We start from the raw sequence: 17,957 nt of genomic DNA on the forward strand, positions 1-17,957 counted from the left end.
GTTAATCAATACAAAACATTAAGAATGCTCGGTGAAGGCTTTCTGTTTTAAGCTGAATTGAAATGTTCAGAGGCAGAATTGTGTTTGGAACCGTAGGGTCAGGTATGTGGGAAAGATTGTTTAAGAAAAATGATTAAGGACATGAAAAATGAGATTTAAAAATGAGCTTTGTCTTGTAGCAGAAAGCATGAAGGCACAAATTAATTAACAAACAAGACAGAATGCAGATGCAACAAGTCTACCCACAAACATCTCTAGGAGTAGATCAGGGATGACAGGAAATGTTGTACGCTGTATGAGGCCCAAGCAACCCCAAGGATTAAACAGTGTTGGAATTGAGAGGAGAAGCACAAGTTCCACAAAAGAGACAACATGTCTGTGATATCCCATCATATTCTCGGCGCGGTGGCACAACGGTAGAGTTGCTGCCTTACAGCGCTTGCAGACCTGGGTTCGAGCCTGACTACAGGTGCTGTCTGTACGGAGTTTGTACGTTCACCCCGTGACCATGTGTTTTCTTTTTTCGAGATCTTCAGTTTCCTCCCACACTCCAAAGACGAACAGGTTTGTAGGTTAATTGGTTTGGTGTATTTGTAAATGGTCCCTAATGTGTGTAGAATAGCGTTAATGTGAGGGGATCGCTGGTCAGTGCAGACTCGGTGGGCCGAGGGGGCCTGTTTCCGCACTATATCTTTAAACTAAATCTCTGTTGAAGAGTCATTGACCTGAAAGTTCTCTCCCTCCACATATGCTGCTAGACCTGCTGTAGTCTAAGTATTTTTGTTTCAATTTCAGATTTCTAGAATCTGCATACTTTGCTTTTCAAATTCAGAAAAGAGTATTGATTTCTGCATTTGAGAAAATAGTTACAGAAAGAGCAATTATTTTAGAAATAAAATGTGTTAGGAACACAGAAACATAGAAAATAGGTGCAAGAGCAGGCCATTCGGCCCTTCGAGCCTGCACCGCCATTCAATATGATCATGGCTGATCATCCAACTCAAATTATGATTAATGAGATACAGGGAACGGCAATTATTGTTGTTCGTGAAGTCAGCATCTTGTTTGAATGAGACATGGGTCACATTTAAATTAGTATCAGCAAAAAATCTGAGATATCAAATAGATATGGCAGTCATAATTCTGCTTCATGCATAAAAAAATCAAAAGACCTTAAACTTGTAATAGTGGAATCAGTTAAATTTAAGTTTAGAATGTAATGAGCTTGTCTTCTTGTGGAAGACAGTGTGATTGTTGGTATAATGTGGAAATTATAAATGCAAGTTAGACTATTGGTTGTGGATAAGCAGGACTACAACATTTCTAAAGGTATGCTCCCAGCCATCTTTTAGCATGGCTAATATCATATAATGATAACTGTTCTATTAATTGGATTGAATTGGATTGAATTAATAGAACATTTCCACAGAAGTCCCAATATATTCATTAAATGATTGTCATTAAGTAATCAAGGAATGTTTCATTTAGAAATATCCTCAGGGTTTAGTGCTGAAATTAGACAATTTAAAGGCAAGCATAGAATCAAACTTAATGAAACAATAGATTCGGTGTTACATGCCCTTCTCAGCAATATGAAAAAAGTGCTTTAACGAACATTGCAAAAAGAAACAATGATTGCTGGTTAAATAAGATATTCGAGCTCTGCTAACAATACCAACTGTTTGGATTAGGTCAGTGGTAGCAAAATCTAAAATTGGTGAATTGCAACATATGCTTTTAGATCCTAAAGACTTGAATAAATCTTTTCAAACAAAGAAATAACTGCGCATCCATATAGTGCTAAAGTACGATTCTGGGAATTTGGAATGGGTTTTCACGTGTGAGTTTATATGAACAGTTGTTGTAGTTAGGTCCCATACATTATTTAGAAAGTATGACTGGAAAATGGGATTAACTCTGTGCCAGAAATTTGTCAGACAAAAATGCATAAGATGGTCGAAAGCCTGAAAGAAACACGAGTCACGTCATTGCTTTTGATATTGTAGTTATTGATTTCACGAAAAGCTGAAAAAGCTATTAGAAACCATAAAAAACGCGTAGGTGTTTTTTTTTCTGTAAATGATGCAGTGAGTGCAGAAGATAGCAAACTGAAAATCACGTGAAACTTTGGAAGAAGTAGCTTTTATGGATATGGTGCTTTGAGCAATGACATTGAACAGATCACAATGTTAAAGCCGTTTTTAGAGATGCCAGCATCTGCAAAAGCAGCAGGGATTCAGCATTTATTAGGATTTATTCAATATCTTTGCTGTAAATGGATCAACTAGTAAGTTTGCAGATAACATCATAATTGGTGGAGTTGCGGTCAATGAGGAAGGCTGTCAAAGGATACCGCAGGATTTAGATCAGTTATAGATATCAAGTCAAAGAGTCAAGAGAGTTTATTGTCATGCATCCCAGATAGGACAATGAAATTCTTGCTTTGCTGCAGCACAACAGGATATTGCAGTCATAAGTACAGATTAGATCAGTTGTCCATAAACCATAATATGCAGTGGCTTGCAAAAGTATTCATACCCCTTGAACTTTTCCACATTTTGTCACGTTACAACCACAAACGTAAATGTATTTTATTGGGATTTTATGTGATCGACCAACACAAAGTGGTGCATAATTGTGAAGTGGAAGGAAAATGATACATGGTTTTCAAATTTTTTTACAAATAAAAATCTGAAAAGTGTGGCGTGCAAAAGTATTCAGCCCCCCTGAGTCAATACTTTGTAGAACCACCTTTCGCTGCAATTACAACTGCAAGTCTTTTGGGGGTATGTCTCTACAAGCTTTACACATCTAGAGAGTGACATTTTTGCCCATTCTTCTTTGCAAAATAGCTCAAGCTCAGTCAGATTGAATGGAGAGCGTCTGTGAACAGCAATTTTCAAGTCTTGCCAGAGATTTTCAATTGGATTTAGGTCTGGACTTTGACTGGGCCATTCTAACACATGAATATGCTTTGATCTAAACCATTCCATTGTAGCTCTGGCTGTATGTTTAGGGTCATTGTCCTGCTGGAAGGTGAACCTCCGCCCCAGTCTCAAGTCTTTTGCAGACTCTACCAGGCTTTCTTCCAAGATTGCCCTGTATTTGGCTCCATCCATCTTCCCATCAACTCTGACCAGCTTCCCTGTCCCTGCTGAAGAAAAGCTGTTAGAGTCTTTTGCAGACTCTAACAGCTTTTCCTCAGCAGGGACAGGGCAGACTCTAACAGGTTTTCTTCCAAGATTGCCCTGTATTTGGCTCCTTCCATCTTGACCTAACCCTGCTTTTAACTTCTCCACAACTTTATTCCTGACCTGTCTGGTTTGTTCCTTGGGCTTCATGATGCTGTTCGTTCACTAATGTTCTCTAACAAACCTCTGAGGCCTTCACAAAACAGCTGTATTTATACTGAGATTAGATTACACACAAGTGGACTCTATTTACTAATTAGGTGACTTCTGAAGGCAATTGGTTGCACTGGATTTTATTTAGGAGTATCAGAGTAAAGGGGGCTGAATACTTTTGCACGCCACACTTTTCAGTTTTTTATTTGTAAAAAAATTTGAAAACCATGTATCATTTTCCTTCCACTTCACAATTATGCACCACTTTCTGTTGGTCTATCACATAAAATCCCAATAAAATACATTTGCGTTTGTGGTTGTAACGTGTCAAAATGTGGAAAAGTTCAAGGGGTATGAATACTTTTGCAAGCCACTGTATATATATACACATCAGTAAATAGGTAAAGTGCAATAGGCTGTTATAGTTCATAGTTTGTTTGAAGTTGTGTTTAATAGCCTGATGGTTGTGGGGAAGAAGCTGTTCCTGAACCTGGATGTTGCAGATTTCAGGCTCCAGTGCCTTCTACCTGATGGCAGCGGAGAGATGAGTGTGTGGCCAGGATGGTGTGGGTCCTTGATATGGGTGGAGAAATGGCAGATGTAGTTCAAGTCAAGCAAGTGTGAAGTGTTGCACTTTGGGAGGTCAATTGTGAGGGAAAGTATACATTTAATGGCAAGACCCTTAACAGCATTTATGTATAAAAGGATCTTGGGGTCCAAGTTGAAGGAGGGAAGCTGAATACAGAGGTGTAGTCAACGGCATTGTTGAGTCATGTGGGCTGAATCACCTGCGAGACTAAAGAGTTGGTGGTGGACTTTAGGAGGAGAGGAACACCTCTGTTCCCTGTCTCCATCAATGGTGTGGATGTGCAGTTTGCCAGGGAGTATAAATATCCTGGAGTGTACCAGGACAGTAAACTAGACAGGTCCAGGAACGCTAAGGCCCTGGACAAGAAGGGACAGAGCCGGCTGTATTTTTTGAGAAGGATCCACTCCTTCAACGTCTGCAGTAAAATGCTGCACTAGTAGCCAGTGCCATCTACTTCGCTGCTATGTACTGGGGCAGCAGGGCAAAGGCCGTGGATGCCAATAGAATTAACAAACTCTTCAGGAAGGCTGGCTCCATCCTGGGAGCGTAGTTGGATTCATGGGAGGTGGTTTTGGAGGGGAGGATGTTCCTCAAACTGCAGAGCATTCTGGACAATACAGCTCACCCCCTCGGTGACACGCTGGTCAACCTGAGGGGTACCTTCAGCAACAGGCTGGTTCCACCAAGATCCAGAACAGAACGCCACAGGTGATCCTTCTTCTCTGTGGTTGTTAGTCTGTACAACTCCTCCCCCTTCTGTCATGGGGTAGACTGAGACTGACTCCCCCCTCCCCAATCTTTACACATCCCAAATCCTTTCCACTCATCGCTTTAATTTCATGTTTTCTGTATTTTGTGTTTTATGACTGTTGGCAGATCAATTTCCCTCCTGGGATAAATAAAGTTCTATGGTATCATATCGTAAGTTCATAGGTCTCCGCCTAGGATCATAGGAAACACAAGTAAATAGAGTGATAAAGAAAGCATGTGGCTTGCTCGCCTTCTCCGGTCAAGACATTGAATGTAAGAGTCAGTGAAGTCATGTTGCCACTTTATAAACATTGGTTAAGGAGCATTTGGAGGGCTGTGTGCCATTCTGGTCACTCCAATGCAGGAAGGATGTGGAGGCTTTGGAAAGAGTGCCGAAGAGGTGAGCCAGAATGTTGCCTGGATTAGAGAATGTTAGCTGTAAGGAAAGGTTCGATAAACTTAGATTGTTTTAGAGCTTCAGAGGTCGAGGAGAGACCTGATAGATATATCCATATAATTCTGAAAGGCAGAATAGGTTGGATAGATGGTCAGAAGCATTTTGCCAGCGTGCAAATGCCAAAGATTAGAGGGCACAGTTTCAAGATCAGAGGGGGAACGTTTAGTGGTTGCATGGGTCAGATTTGTTTTCTACAGGTAATGATGGATGCCTGGAACATGCTGCCAGGAATGGTGGTGAAAGCATATATGATAGTGACTTTCCAGAGTCTTTTAGATAGGTATAAGGATATGCATGGAATGGGGTAATATGGATCACATGCAGGCAGAGGAGATTAATTTACTTACCATCATGTTCAGCATAGCTATTGTGGACCGTAGGGCCCATTTCTGAGCTGTATCGTACTATGTTCTATCTATACACGGCTCTCCATGATCTATTGGACAATAAGCTAAACAAGGAAAAGTAGAGGTGTCATGGAGAGAAATGTCATGCAGTAATCACTAACATGCCAGTTACAGTCAAGAGTCATACACTCACTTATCCATGCCAACAAGATGCCTCATCTAGTTTAGTTTAGTTTAGAGATGCACCATGGAAACAGGCCCTTCGGCCCACCGAGTCCGCATCAGCCAGCGATCCCTGCACATTAACACTATCCTACACACACTAGAGACAATTGTACATTTATACAATTATACCAAGCCAATTAACCTACAACCTGTATGTCTTTGGAGTGTGGGAGGAAACCGAAGATCTCAGTGTGAGCTGTGAGGAGGATGCTAGGAGGCTGCAAGGTGACTTGGATAGGCTGGGTGAGTGGGCAAATGCATGGCAGATGCAGTGTAATGTGGATAAATGTGAGGTTATCCACTTTGGTGGCAAAAACAGGAAAGTAGACTATTATCTGAATGGTGGCCGATTAAGAAAAGGGGAGATGCAACGAGACATGGGTGTCATGGTACACCAGTCATTGAAAGCAGGCATGCAGGTGCAGCAGGCAGTGAAGAAAGCGAATGGTATGTTAGCATTCATAGCACAAGGATTTGAGTATAGGAGCAGGGATCTGCTGCAGTTGTACAGGGTCTTGGTGAGACCACACCTGGAGTATTGCGTACAGTATTGGTCTCCAAATCTGAGGAAAGACATTCTTGCCATAGAGGGAGTACAGAGAAGGTTCACCAGACTGATTCCTGGGATGTCAGGACTTTCATATGAAGAAAGACTGGATAGACTCGGCTTGTACTCGCTAGAATTTAGAAGATTGAGGCGGGGATCCTATAGAAACTTACAAAATTCTTAAGGGGTTGGACAGGCTAGTTGCAGGAAGATTGTTCCCGATGTTGGGGAAGTCCAGAACAAGGGGTCACAGTTTAAGGATAAGGGGGAAATCTTTTAGGACCGAGATGAGAAAAACATTTTTCACACAGAGAGTGGTGAATCTCTGGAATTCTCTGCCACAGAAGGTAGTTGAAGCCAGTTCATTGGCTATATTTAAGAGGGAGTTAGATGTGGCCCTTGTGGCTAAAGGAATCAGGGGGTATGGAGAGAAGGCAGGTACATGATACTGAGTTGGATGATCAGCCATGATCATATTGAATGGCGGTGCAGGTTCGAATGGCCGAATGGCCTACTCCTGCACCTATTTTCTATGTTATTATGTCCTGGCAAATCTCCTTCTGCTCATTCCTCCTTAATGACACCATTCCTACAGGAGTTATAACCAAAACTGATTACCGTATTACATGTGCGGCCCCATCAACATCTTGTACAACTGTAACATAATGTATCAACATCTGCACTAAATCCCCTGACTGATGAAGTCCAGTGTGCCAAAAGCCTACTTCAGCACCAATGTACCAGCAAAACCATCTTTAGGCAAACATGTGCTTGTGCTCCTTGTTCCTTCTGCTTTTCACCACTTCCCAGGGACCCACCATTCACATTGATGGTCCTCAGGGAAGTCATATCAGTTCTTAGATAATAAAACCTTAAGGGAGCAGCGACATAACAACATGGTATCTGAATCAGGATGAAGCAATGTGATGCACAATGAACAACAGATTGCTTAAACATAAATGGCATTTGACAGAATGAAGATGAGAAGTGCTTAAAAATGAATTCTTGGCAATTATTTTTGCTTGTGCGAAACCTGAACATTGGAACAGATCACTGACTGTTGAAAACAATTGTTCGTAAACCACTAAATAATGTATCTGCAACACTTCATAGAATGCAACTAAGATTACATAAGGAAATCTAATACACAAATGACAACAGCTCACAGCACCAGCTGTGCGGCATATGGAGTTAACGTCAGTTGTACATTCAACATATATCTGGTGGTAAAGAATGTTTTTTCGAATCCAATATTGTCTCCATTGATCAAAGATGACACTGGAGCTCAAACAACACATTGTAAGATGCATTATTTGTTTGGCAATGTATGCCAAGTAGGGGACATTTATTTCATGAAGGAAGGTTGTGACAAGAGTTAGTGAGTTAATCCGTTCAACTAAAAGTATTGTTTTAACTTCAAAACAGCATTTCCTGTATTTGTCACTACTATCCTCACTACTACTACTAATAATGGATGATAACTTACAAATGTGGAAATTGTAGTGTAATTTTTGACAACCTGATCTTTATAATGTAATCATGGTAAAACTGAGAATAGTAAGAGATTAAGAGATTTTTTTGCAAAATGCAAGGAGCTGGGTTCATCGGATTTTTTAGCTTTGTTAGATTGGTGCATGTGGAGATTGGGACTGAGACCAGAGGGTTATAGGAGCAAGGCACTGTAAGAATCCCTCCTACAACTTTTACATTCAACAGTGAAAGACACTCAACGACTAATCAGAATAAAATAAATACCTACGATTGTACAGGTATAAAGTCTGAACCTGCAGTCTGAAGAAGGGTCTGGGCCCGAAATGTCATCCATTCTTTCTCTCTGGAGATGCTGCCTGTCCCGCTGAGTTACTCCAGCATTTTGTGTCTATCTTCGGTTTAAACCAGCATCTGCAGTTCCTTCCCACTGGTTTTTTAAGTTAATTGGCTTGATATAATTGTAAATTGTCCCTAGTGTGTGCAGGATAGTGTGCGAGGAGCGCCGGTCGTTGTGGACTACGTGGGCCTATTTCCGCGCTGTGTCTCTAAACTAAAATAATTGAAGATCCCACAAGTAAAGTAATTGATCGGGGAATGATGTAGTGATCACAGATTTGGGAGACATCGTCGGTCGCCAAATAATTGAATGCATTTGCAATTCTTATTGTGATTGTATATTTAGAGTGAAGAATTTTTTATTTATTTTGAGAATTAGAGATCTGAAGAAATCTATAATCTCTAGAACCGCAGTAGTTTGTGAGGTAATTACACTCCATTGCTCCAGGGAGTTTGCAGGTGTGGGGAAAAAGCAACACTCGGAGCGGTCTGCAACATTTTCGTTTTCGCGAATTTACAGTAAATAAAAGTCGATGTTTTTTTTTCTGTGGAACAGGATTTGGAATATGTTCGAATCGTTACACCTGCGATAAACAATATTTAATCCTTCAGGTGATCACTATTAAAAGGTCCAGGTTTTAGTCAGTAAACCTGGATCCACGCCGCCTCTCGCCCAGCTTTTCCCCACAGATCAGGATTTTGTGCAGGTTGGAACAGTCCCGTTGAAGGGTTGACTCCAGAAATCACAAACGCGTGGCTCTGCGCTTGTAAACAGGGCGACGTTAGCCACAGGGTTTCAGCAATAGGCGTCGACACCAGGAAACTTCATTGTTTCGTTTGTTTACATTGGTCGCCTGAGAACATTAGAAGCTTTTCGCCATGTCTCTATTTACGTGACAATAAATAAACGAAATCCGCACCCGCACCGCACCGCAACTCATTGCTGGCATAACATTTGGAAATCGAAGCCAAATATTTTGTCGTGTAGGATTGTTTTCCATGTTGTGTTTCTAATTGTCACCACCCCCACATTAGAGAGCGGGGAATGATGTAGTGTGGGCCACTGGACTACATCATTCCCCGCTCTCAAAGATACTGACTATTGCTAATAAAAGTGCTTCGCCCTTCCCTAAAGCTCATCCAAATAGCAACCGCAACGAGTTGTTCTGGTTTCGTGAATATCCATCGACCTTGTTGTTTGTTAAAATCATCAAAACTGCCCGTGTACGTGAACCATTCTCAGGCCATCTTAGGTAGCAATCGGGCAACGGCTTGTTATTTCGTAATATGTAGTGTATATAGTATAAATGTGCGGACTCGGTGGGCCGAAGGGCCCGTTTCCGCGCTGCATCTCTAAACTAAACGGTTGCTAACCGGTAGACTTAGTCTGTTGTGATGAGGTCATTCATGAAAGATGAGCACATTTCAACGTGACGCCGGGTAATATATTTAACCAACAAGAAAGATTAAGATATGAACACTTCCGAAGTAGAAAGTGTGACTTTTATGGGGACGTCAGAAAACCGTGCAGATTGTGGAATGTGCGGGAATAACCAGACTGCTGGAGGAAGTCGGCGTTTCAGGCAGCATGTGTGGAGGGAAATGAAGGAAGAGGCTCCACCCGAGACGTCGGCTGTTCTTAATATGTATGTGTAGGAAGGAACTGCAGATAAATACCGGTTTAAACCAAAGATAGACCCAAAAAGCTGGAGTAATTCAGCGGGTCAGACAGCATCTCTGGAGAGAAGGGATAGGGGACACCATGTCTGACCCGCTGAGTTACTCCAGCTTTTTTGCAACCAATCTTTTGTTATTATGTATGTGTTTGACGCCATTGGATACACAATATTTCTGAATGTTAAACAGTTCATTGCAATTTTTTTAAACACTTCAAATAACAGTGGAAATAAACGCACACAAAGCGTCGGTAGACCCAACATGCTGGAGAGGCAGTATCTATGGAGATAATTAATTGGCGACGTTTCGGGTTGAGACCCTTCTTCATCCTGAAGAAGGGTCTCGACCTGCAACGTCACCAATTCCTTCTCTCCATAAATAGTATAGTATAGTATAGTATATCTTTATTGTCATTTCCTGAGTATTCGCATACCCAGAGGAAACAAAAAAACGTTGCTCAACCAGTGTCCATTCAGTGTGCATGAAAAATAAATAGAAATAAAAAAAATACATGTATCATGAACAATACGGCCTCACCCGCTGAGTTTCTCCAGCATTTTGTGTCTACCTTCGATTTTACCAGCATCTGCAGTTCTTTCTTAAACACACAAAGCGTCGCGTCCCTTCTTGTATTTTAATGGCTAAAGTTAACCTTGTAATTTGCAAATATCCTTGTGTTTATGAAGAATCCCATGCCAAATGTAAATAAAACATGTACTGAATTCGGTAACTACCACAGCCACATTAAACACTAAACTAACGTCACTATTTTTCCACGCTGTAATAACCGCTGATCACCAGCGCTCAACATTGACGATGGTGTTTTCTTTAGAGACGTCCCATGCGTCTAAATAAAGTGAAATTTGAGCTGGTCGGGGGAAAGCGGGGGTTGGAGAGGGATACCGACTGAAGATTGAATATTGAAGGCAGTGAATGAGAAGAGCGGGGTTGTGCTGTCCCGCTTCAACCTGGCGACTTCACCTCTCAGCTGTCAACAGATATCTCACGTCCACGCCGCGGAAAGTTTACAAGCTTCGGACATTTCGCCAACCAGCGATGTGTAAAGGCAGCGCCGCGCAGTGTAGCAAAGTGCTGGCCTCCCCGGGCTGCAGTGAGCGGAGCCCTTGCCACGGGGGGCGGGGGTGACATTATCTCAAGGCCACGGCCGACAGTGTTACTCACCCGCCCATCCGACACCGGCGGCTCCCCCTCGCTGCGCGTCCCCGACCTCCTCCAGCACCGAACCGTGCGCGATCCCGGCCGGACATACCGCAGTGCGCGCGCTAGGCCCTCCATCCTCGTGCACGCGCGCCCCGGGCCAGTGCACGCGCGCTCCAGCCCAGCCCGGAGCTTCCAGTGGGAACTGCAGACGCTGGTTGTTCACAAAACTCTCTGCCAGCTGTGAAAGCTGTTCTTCTGGAAGTTCGCAGCAAAGATCGCTATAGGATCTTTGGTTCGCAGCGTAAACGAACAAGACCGTGCATTTGGAATAACATCGCCGCCAAGTTTGTTGGTGCCTGAAGAAGGTTCTCGACCCGAAACGTCACCCATTCCTTCTCTCCAGAGATGCTGCCTCTCCCGCTGAGATACTCCAGCATTTTATGTCTATCTTCGGTTTAAACCAGCATCTGCAGTTACCTATCTTCGTAGTTTTCTTCTTGTTGACTCCACTCCTCGCTGAGTGGCAAGCTCCGTACTATTCAAGCAGAAGATGTACGCTTCAAATGGCCAACACGGATGGATTCCAGGGTGGGGATTATTTGAACTAATCTGGAGAAACGGGCGAGGCAGGCAGCATCTATGGAGTGAAGAAATAGGCGACGTTTCGGGTCGAGACCCATCTTCATGCTGCCTCGCCCGCTGAGTTTCTCCGGCTTTTTTGTCTTTATTGGATTTTTTTCCAGCATCTGCAGTTCCTTCTTAAACATCTAGAACTAATTTATTCTATTATAACTTCCAGAACTTTAAAAAGGACACGAGATTGAGTTAACCTTTTTCTACAACAAAATCAAATAATTCACTGGAGTGATGCAAACTCTTTGGCTTTGAATCTTCTGTGTTAGTTCCCAGCAACTCCTACTAGTTTTGCCAGGAATTCTTGCGGAGAATTCTACTAGGAATTCTGGCAGGAAATTATTTCAGGACATTCTTCAGATGCAGGGTTTGCTTATAACGTTTTTACTACATTTAAAACTGAGGCAGGAAATTATTGATGGCGATGCTGACATAACACAGCACTACCCATTATTTTAATAGCAGCATTTAAAGTAAATGGCAGCCTTGATTAGTGTTGACGGCCACATGTCCTGGTCTCTCATCTCAATTACGTCTTCCCAGCTGTCTTGAAAAGCACATCTTGTTTTCCTTACGAAGCGCTGGCGAAGTCATATATGCACAAGAATTTCGATGCATTCACAAAGTTGATGCTTCCATGTAAAATCCACAAATATTTTAAGTCCAAACGCGGTGTAATCTCTCTAGACTACTAAAATCAATGCTGCATTTACTCACAAAGCACAATGGTTACGCTGGTGTTGATATTGGTTTATCATTGTCGGTTGTAAGCTATGAACTACAATAGACTATTATTATTATTATTATTATTGCATTTTGCTTTGTTCTTTTTTTCTGAGTTTTTGATGTATTATTTATTATGGTTACATATTATGTTGTGCTGCAGCAAGTAATAATTTCATTGTTCTATCTGGGACATATGACAATAAAACATTATTAACTTGAAATTCAGTGCAAAACTTTGTTTTGTGTGCTAATCAATCGGATCATACTATACACAAGTACACTAGGTAATGCAAAGAGCATAAAATGATACAATTTATAGACACAGGTCCTTCGGCCCAACTTGTCCATGCCGACCAAGATATCCTATCGATATGCTTGTGCCTGCCCCATATTCTTATAAATTTTTCCTGTCTTATGTACCTGTCCAAATGAGGGAAAACCCGCAGTTTATGGTCCTTCCAGTGCTGGGTATTGACAGGCAGAGTCTGGTAATTATATCTCTCAGACAAGGGAAGGGATATCACCCCTAGGTGCCACATGAATGGCAAGGATGTTTTGTTTAAAGAGAGGTGCAAACACTACTGAGTTAGACACTATTAAATGTAAAGACACTGAGATTGCATGAAGCTTTTCTGCAGTTCTTGTTTTGTATTTGTTTTTTAAATTCTCAATAAAGTTTGTTATTAGATAAAATATTTTTTTAAATGATGTTATTGTAACTGTCTCAACTGCTTCCTTTGGCAGCTCATTTTGTATCTCTACCGACCGCTTTGTGAAAATGTTCCCCTCACTTAAACCTATACCCTCTAGTTTGTGATTCCCCTAATCTGGGAAAAAGACTGTGTGCACACCATATCTATTCCCATCATGATTTTATACACCTCTGTAAGATCACTTCTCAGCTTCCTGCGTCCGGGGAAATAAAGTCCCAGACTGCGCAACCTCTCAGAATAGCTGGAAGGGGACAAAGGGATGGATAGTGGGAGAAATGGGGCACAGGGAGAAAAAGAGGGAAGTAAGAAAGGGGGGGGGGGGGGGGGGGGGGGGGGGGGAGGGGAAGGGGGGAGGTCCTTATATAAAATTGGAGAATTCAATGTTAACTCCATGGGGTTGTAGGCTAGGCAAGCAGAATATGAAGTGCTGTTTCTCCAGTTTGTATGTGGCAAGAGAGGAGGCCCAAGACAGAAAGATTGGAATGAGAACAGGAAGGGGATTTAAATTTTTTAGCAACTAAGATATAAAGCATTCCCAGGCAAAAACTGAGCGCAAGTATTTGGCAAAATGCAACTACAATTTGTCAAACCAAGTAGAGGAGGCCACATCAGGAGCAGCAAATGCAACAGATGAGGTCAGAGGAACCTCATATGAAGAATGACGTGATGGCTGCGGGGGCTGATGGGGTGAAAGGTAAGAACCAGGGAACTTTATTCCCCTGATCCACCATCTTTAACGCGATCCTCCTACCTGTCATCCCGTACCAATTTTCCCAACCCCATCCCTTTCTACTCTCCATAAATACAATACTCTTCAATTTTTTGATTTATTTATCCCATCACACTCAAACTACCCCTTCCCCAGGTACTCTCACTGGCAACTGCAGATGTAACCCCTGTCCCTTCACCTCCTGCCTCACATCTATCCATGGATACCAACAGCCCTTCCAGGTGAGCCAGATGTTTACAGAACCTCCTCTAACCTCATCAGCTACATTCGGTGATATCAATGTGGCCTTCTGTACATTGGCGAGACCAAGCAAAAAGTCGGCGACCGTTTTACGGCAAACACTTGCGGTCGGTCTGCCAGTCCTGTTAGTTCTCCTCATTCCGGCCATTTAAATTCCCATTCCCATTCAGGCCATCACAATATCCAAAGACTGATACTTGGGAATCCTTGGCCCATGACAGCTTCTGGAGCATTTGGGATGGTACCGAGAACATTGTCCATGCACTGGGAGCAGGGATATCCTGTAGGTATTGCAAGACTGCACCAACTACCCACCTGGTTAGACACCTCGAATACAAACTGTGGAAGTCTGTGGATTCTATGTTGGTCTCACTTGGTCAACTTGAAATCCTCAAAAACATCCAAGCTGTAATTTTCCAATGTTTTTACATGTATCTTCTCATTGGATTGTTGTAAATGTTCAAATTAATGATAGCACAGCCTTGAGAGTCACAATGGTTTACACATATCCCTTTGTGTAAGAAGGAACTGCAGATGCTGGTTTACATCGAAGATAGACACACAATGGTGGAGTAACTCAGCAGGACAGGCAGCATCTCTGGATAGAAGGAACGGGTAATGTGTCAGGTCGAGGCCATAAATATTCCTTTATTTATCATTTATTTGTGTGGCTTTGAGATCTAAGAAAATTAAAATTAAAACACAGGTTTTGGTAGCACCATTGTGAAATTTTAGTGAGAGTCTGGAAGCAGACAATTCGAAGATAATTCTTCTTACCCTGTGTTTTGCACACCACTCTCTCTCATCTTGACAGCCAGAAGTGGGGGGGGGGGGGGGGGGGGTATGTGAGGCTGCTGTTCGTTGATTTCAGTTCAGCAGAGCCTGCAGGATCATGAAGGAACCCCTACCACCCCAGCAATGAACTGTTCCAGCTGCTGCAGTCAGGTAAGAGCCTCCGCTGTCACTCAGCAAAAACAGAGAGGCTGAGACGGAGTTTCTTCCCACAGGCCATCAGGACTGTAAACTCTGATCTCACCAGGGCCTAAATACTGTTGTGTCTTCTTTTTTAAATGTAAATACTGGTTCTGTTCTGTTGTTGTTTTGCAGAATCCCACAAGCATTGCCGCTTTCATTTCACTGTACATCTTGTATGTGTGTGTGTGACAAATAAAGTTGACTTGACTTGCTAGACCAATACCCCAATTTCACTTTCCCCGACAGCTTCCTCCCTGACACTTCCATGATTGTTTGAGCTGAGTTTGTTGGAAAAATCTAATGCCTACTAGACTAAGTGGGACCTGCTAGGTCCCAGTCCCACACGGGCCTGGTCCCCCAACGCAATATTCCACCACTCACGCATAGCTCCCAACTGCACAGACGGGTTCCCGTTGTGACACCCCTGATCCCCCCTCCTCCCCACCCCCCCCTCCCCCTCCCCCCTGCCCTCCCCCCCCCCCCCCCCACCCATGCACTCACTCCATCCACCCCTCAAACCCCCCCCCCCCCCCCCCCCCCCATCCACTCTTAGCGGCTCTCTGGCGCAGCAGCCATTGCCTCCCATTAGGTTCCCATTGTGACGTAGAACACACAGGTATTACTGCGCAGTCGCAGCTGTCAGGCACGGCAAGTGGAAAAGGGATTTATTAAAGCTTAATATGTGAATAACTCTTAAAATGTAACAACAATTTAAACATTAAAGATAAGATTTATTCAGTCCATCCTTTCTTGTTGCATCTCTTGTTGCATCCTGCAGCTGGGGGGAGGGGGGTCGGCTTCAGGCAGGCGGGGGTGGGGGGGGAAACGTCCTGCAGCCTGGGGGCACGGCTTCAGACGGGGCTGCAGGGGGGGGGGGGGGGAGCGTCCTACAGCCGGGGAGGGACGGCTTCAGACGGGGCTGTCGGGGGCCGGTGGGGGAGCGGGGGGGAGTGTCCTACAGCCGGGGGAGGGACGGCTTCAGGTGGTGGCCAGTGGGGGGGCTTTCTGGAGGGCTAGTATGGGTGTTGTGAGCCGAATGGATTCTTGGGCCAGTCCTGCAGCTGGGGACGGGTAGGCTTCAGGCGGGGGCCGGAGGGAGCGTTCTGTAACCAGGGGAGGGGGACAGCTTCAAGCAGGGGATGGTGGGGGTTGGGGGGGAGCGCTGCCGTGTCCTGCCGCTGGGGGGATGGCTTCTGGACTCACAGTTCACTCACACATGGCTTCTGGACTCAATGTTCACTCAGTTATGGCTTCTGGACTCACAGTTCACTCACACATGGCTTCTGGACTCACAGTTCACTCACACATGGCTTCTGGACTCACAGTTCACTCACCCGCAGCTTCTGGACTGACACTTCACTCACTCGGGGCTTCCGGACCCACAGTGCACTCACTCACGGCTTCTGGACTTACAGTGCACTCACTCACGGCTTATGGACTCGCAGTTCACTCACTCACGTCTTTGGACTCACAGTTCACTCACTCACGGCTTGTGGACTCGTAGTTCACTCATTCACAGCTTGTGGACTCACAGTTCATTCACTCATGGTTTCTGGACTCACAGTTCACTCACTCACGACCTCCTGGCTGGCTGACTCACGCCCGACTTCTGGACTCACGTCCGGCCTCCGGGGCTTTATTCTCCTCACCCCGGTGATTGACAGCAGGTGCCAGAAGTGGCGTTACCTTCATGGTGACTGACAGGCAAGAAGACCAATCTCCGAATACAGATTTGAAAAATTCTCTTTTAAGGGGCCTTCTCTTCTATTGCTACTTTCCACTTTCTCTCTTCCTTTTTATTTTTTATATACACACTTCACGTTTTTCTACTCTCTACCATCTATTTTTCCACTTTTTCCCCTTTCTATTGTTTTCTTTTTCTTGTCCTGCTTACTTCCTTCTTATAACATAAAACTAGAGGTTGTACATAGAATGGATTACAGTATTACATAGTTGGCACCTAAAATTAGGTTCCACTGTACTGTTTTGTGCTGTATTAACTTCTAATCAAATAAACAAAAAAATAAAACCAATCTGCTGACCTCACTTTTTTTTAAACCTTCATAACTTTTGCAATATTCCACTGATCGGAACAAAACTTGGTGCGCTTGGAGCAGAGGAGAACGGTGAGTAACATGGCGAAAATATCCTAGCGATATAGGGTACCGTCTTTGCGCAAATTTAAAAACAACGCAAACCGGAAGAGGACAAAATGAGAGTTTTAGTAATAGTATAGATTTTCTAATGTTTTAACTAGTTCTGGACACTACCTTTTCTTAATCATACCAATATGTTGCCACATACTAACTACTCTATAAAACATGTTTCTCTTCAGTATCCATCTTCAATACAGCAATTCAATGCAGTGTTAATTAGGTGGACCTTGAATCACAAAATAGTCACGGATGCTCATGAATATATCCATCTTAATTATTCATACCTATAGCTTGGTAACCTGTTTTTTACATTGGTCATATATTCAGATACAAATGCTCCATAGGACAACTATATACCGTAATTGAAAGAAGCATTTGACAAAATGTTGAAGGGTCTACAGCTCAAACCAAAGCATCTTTAAGCTATTATTTTTAGTCTAATCCATGGCCATGTAATCTCAAAAATCTAAGAGTACTCAGTTAAAACTGGTGGAATTCATTTACTGGCAGGAGGTTATACATAACATAAAAAATGTGGGCAAACAGTGTTTAACTGGTACTGGAGATGAAGTACATCAGTGGTATTGGAATAACTTGCAATAGCTATAGGTAATGGCTGGAACTCTTAAAATAAACTTCTCACACAAACAAAAATGCTGCTTGGCTGTTAACTTTGTCCGAAGAGAGCACAAATGTCTGCTGAGTAATGAAGTGTATCAAGTATATCAAAATTAACGCTGCATATCTTTTTCTTCAAAACGAGGGACTGACTGACAATTCAAATTACTATTTTAATCCCCCTCCGCTGTTCTTGATATGGACATCAAACCAAACACAACACGATAAAATGTTCTCGATGA

At 43.2% G+C, this 17,957-nt stretch overlaps 1 protein-coding gene across 3 annotated transcripts in view; it reads right to left on the reverse strand.

Moving 5' to 3' along the window:
• LOC129706472 (small integral membrane protein 29-like) overlaps positions 1-11,128 on the reverse strand; it is a 112,767-nt gene extending 101,639 nt beyond the window's left edge. For all 3 annotated transcript variants that reach the window (XM_055650797.1, XM_055650798.1, XM_055650796.1), the window contains exon 1: positions 10,946-11,128. The gene's annotated coding sequence lies outside the window, so the exon portion shown is untranslated. The remainder of the gene's footprint in view (positions 1-10,945) is intronic.
• Between the last annotated feature and the right edge of the window lie 6,829 nt (positions 11,129-17,957).

This window comes from Leucoraja erinacea, chromosome 19, assembly GCF_028641065.1.
Source record: "Leucoraja erinacea ecotype New England chromosome 19, Leri_hhj_1, whole genome shotgun sequence".
NCBI classification, from domain to species: domain Eukaryota; kingdom Metazoa; phylum Chordata; class Chondrichthyes; order Rajiformes; family Rajidae; genus Leucoraja; species Leucoraja erinaceus.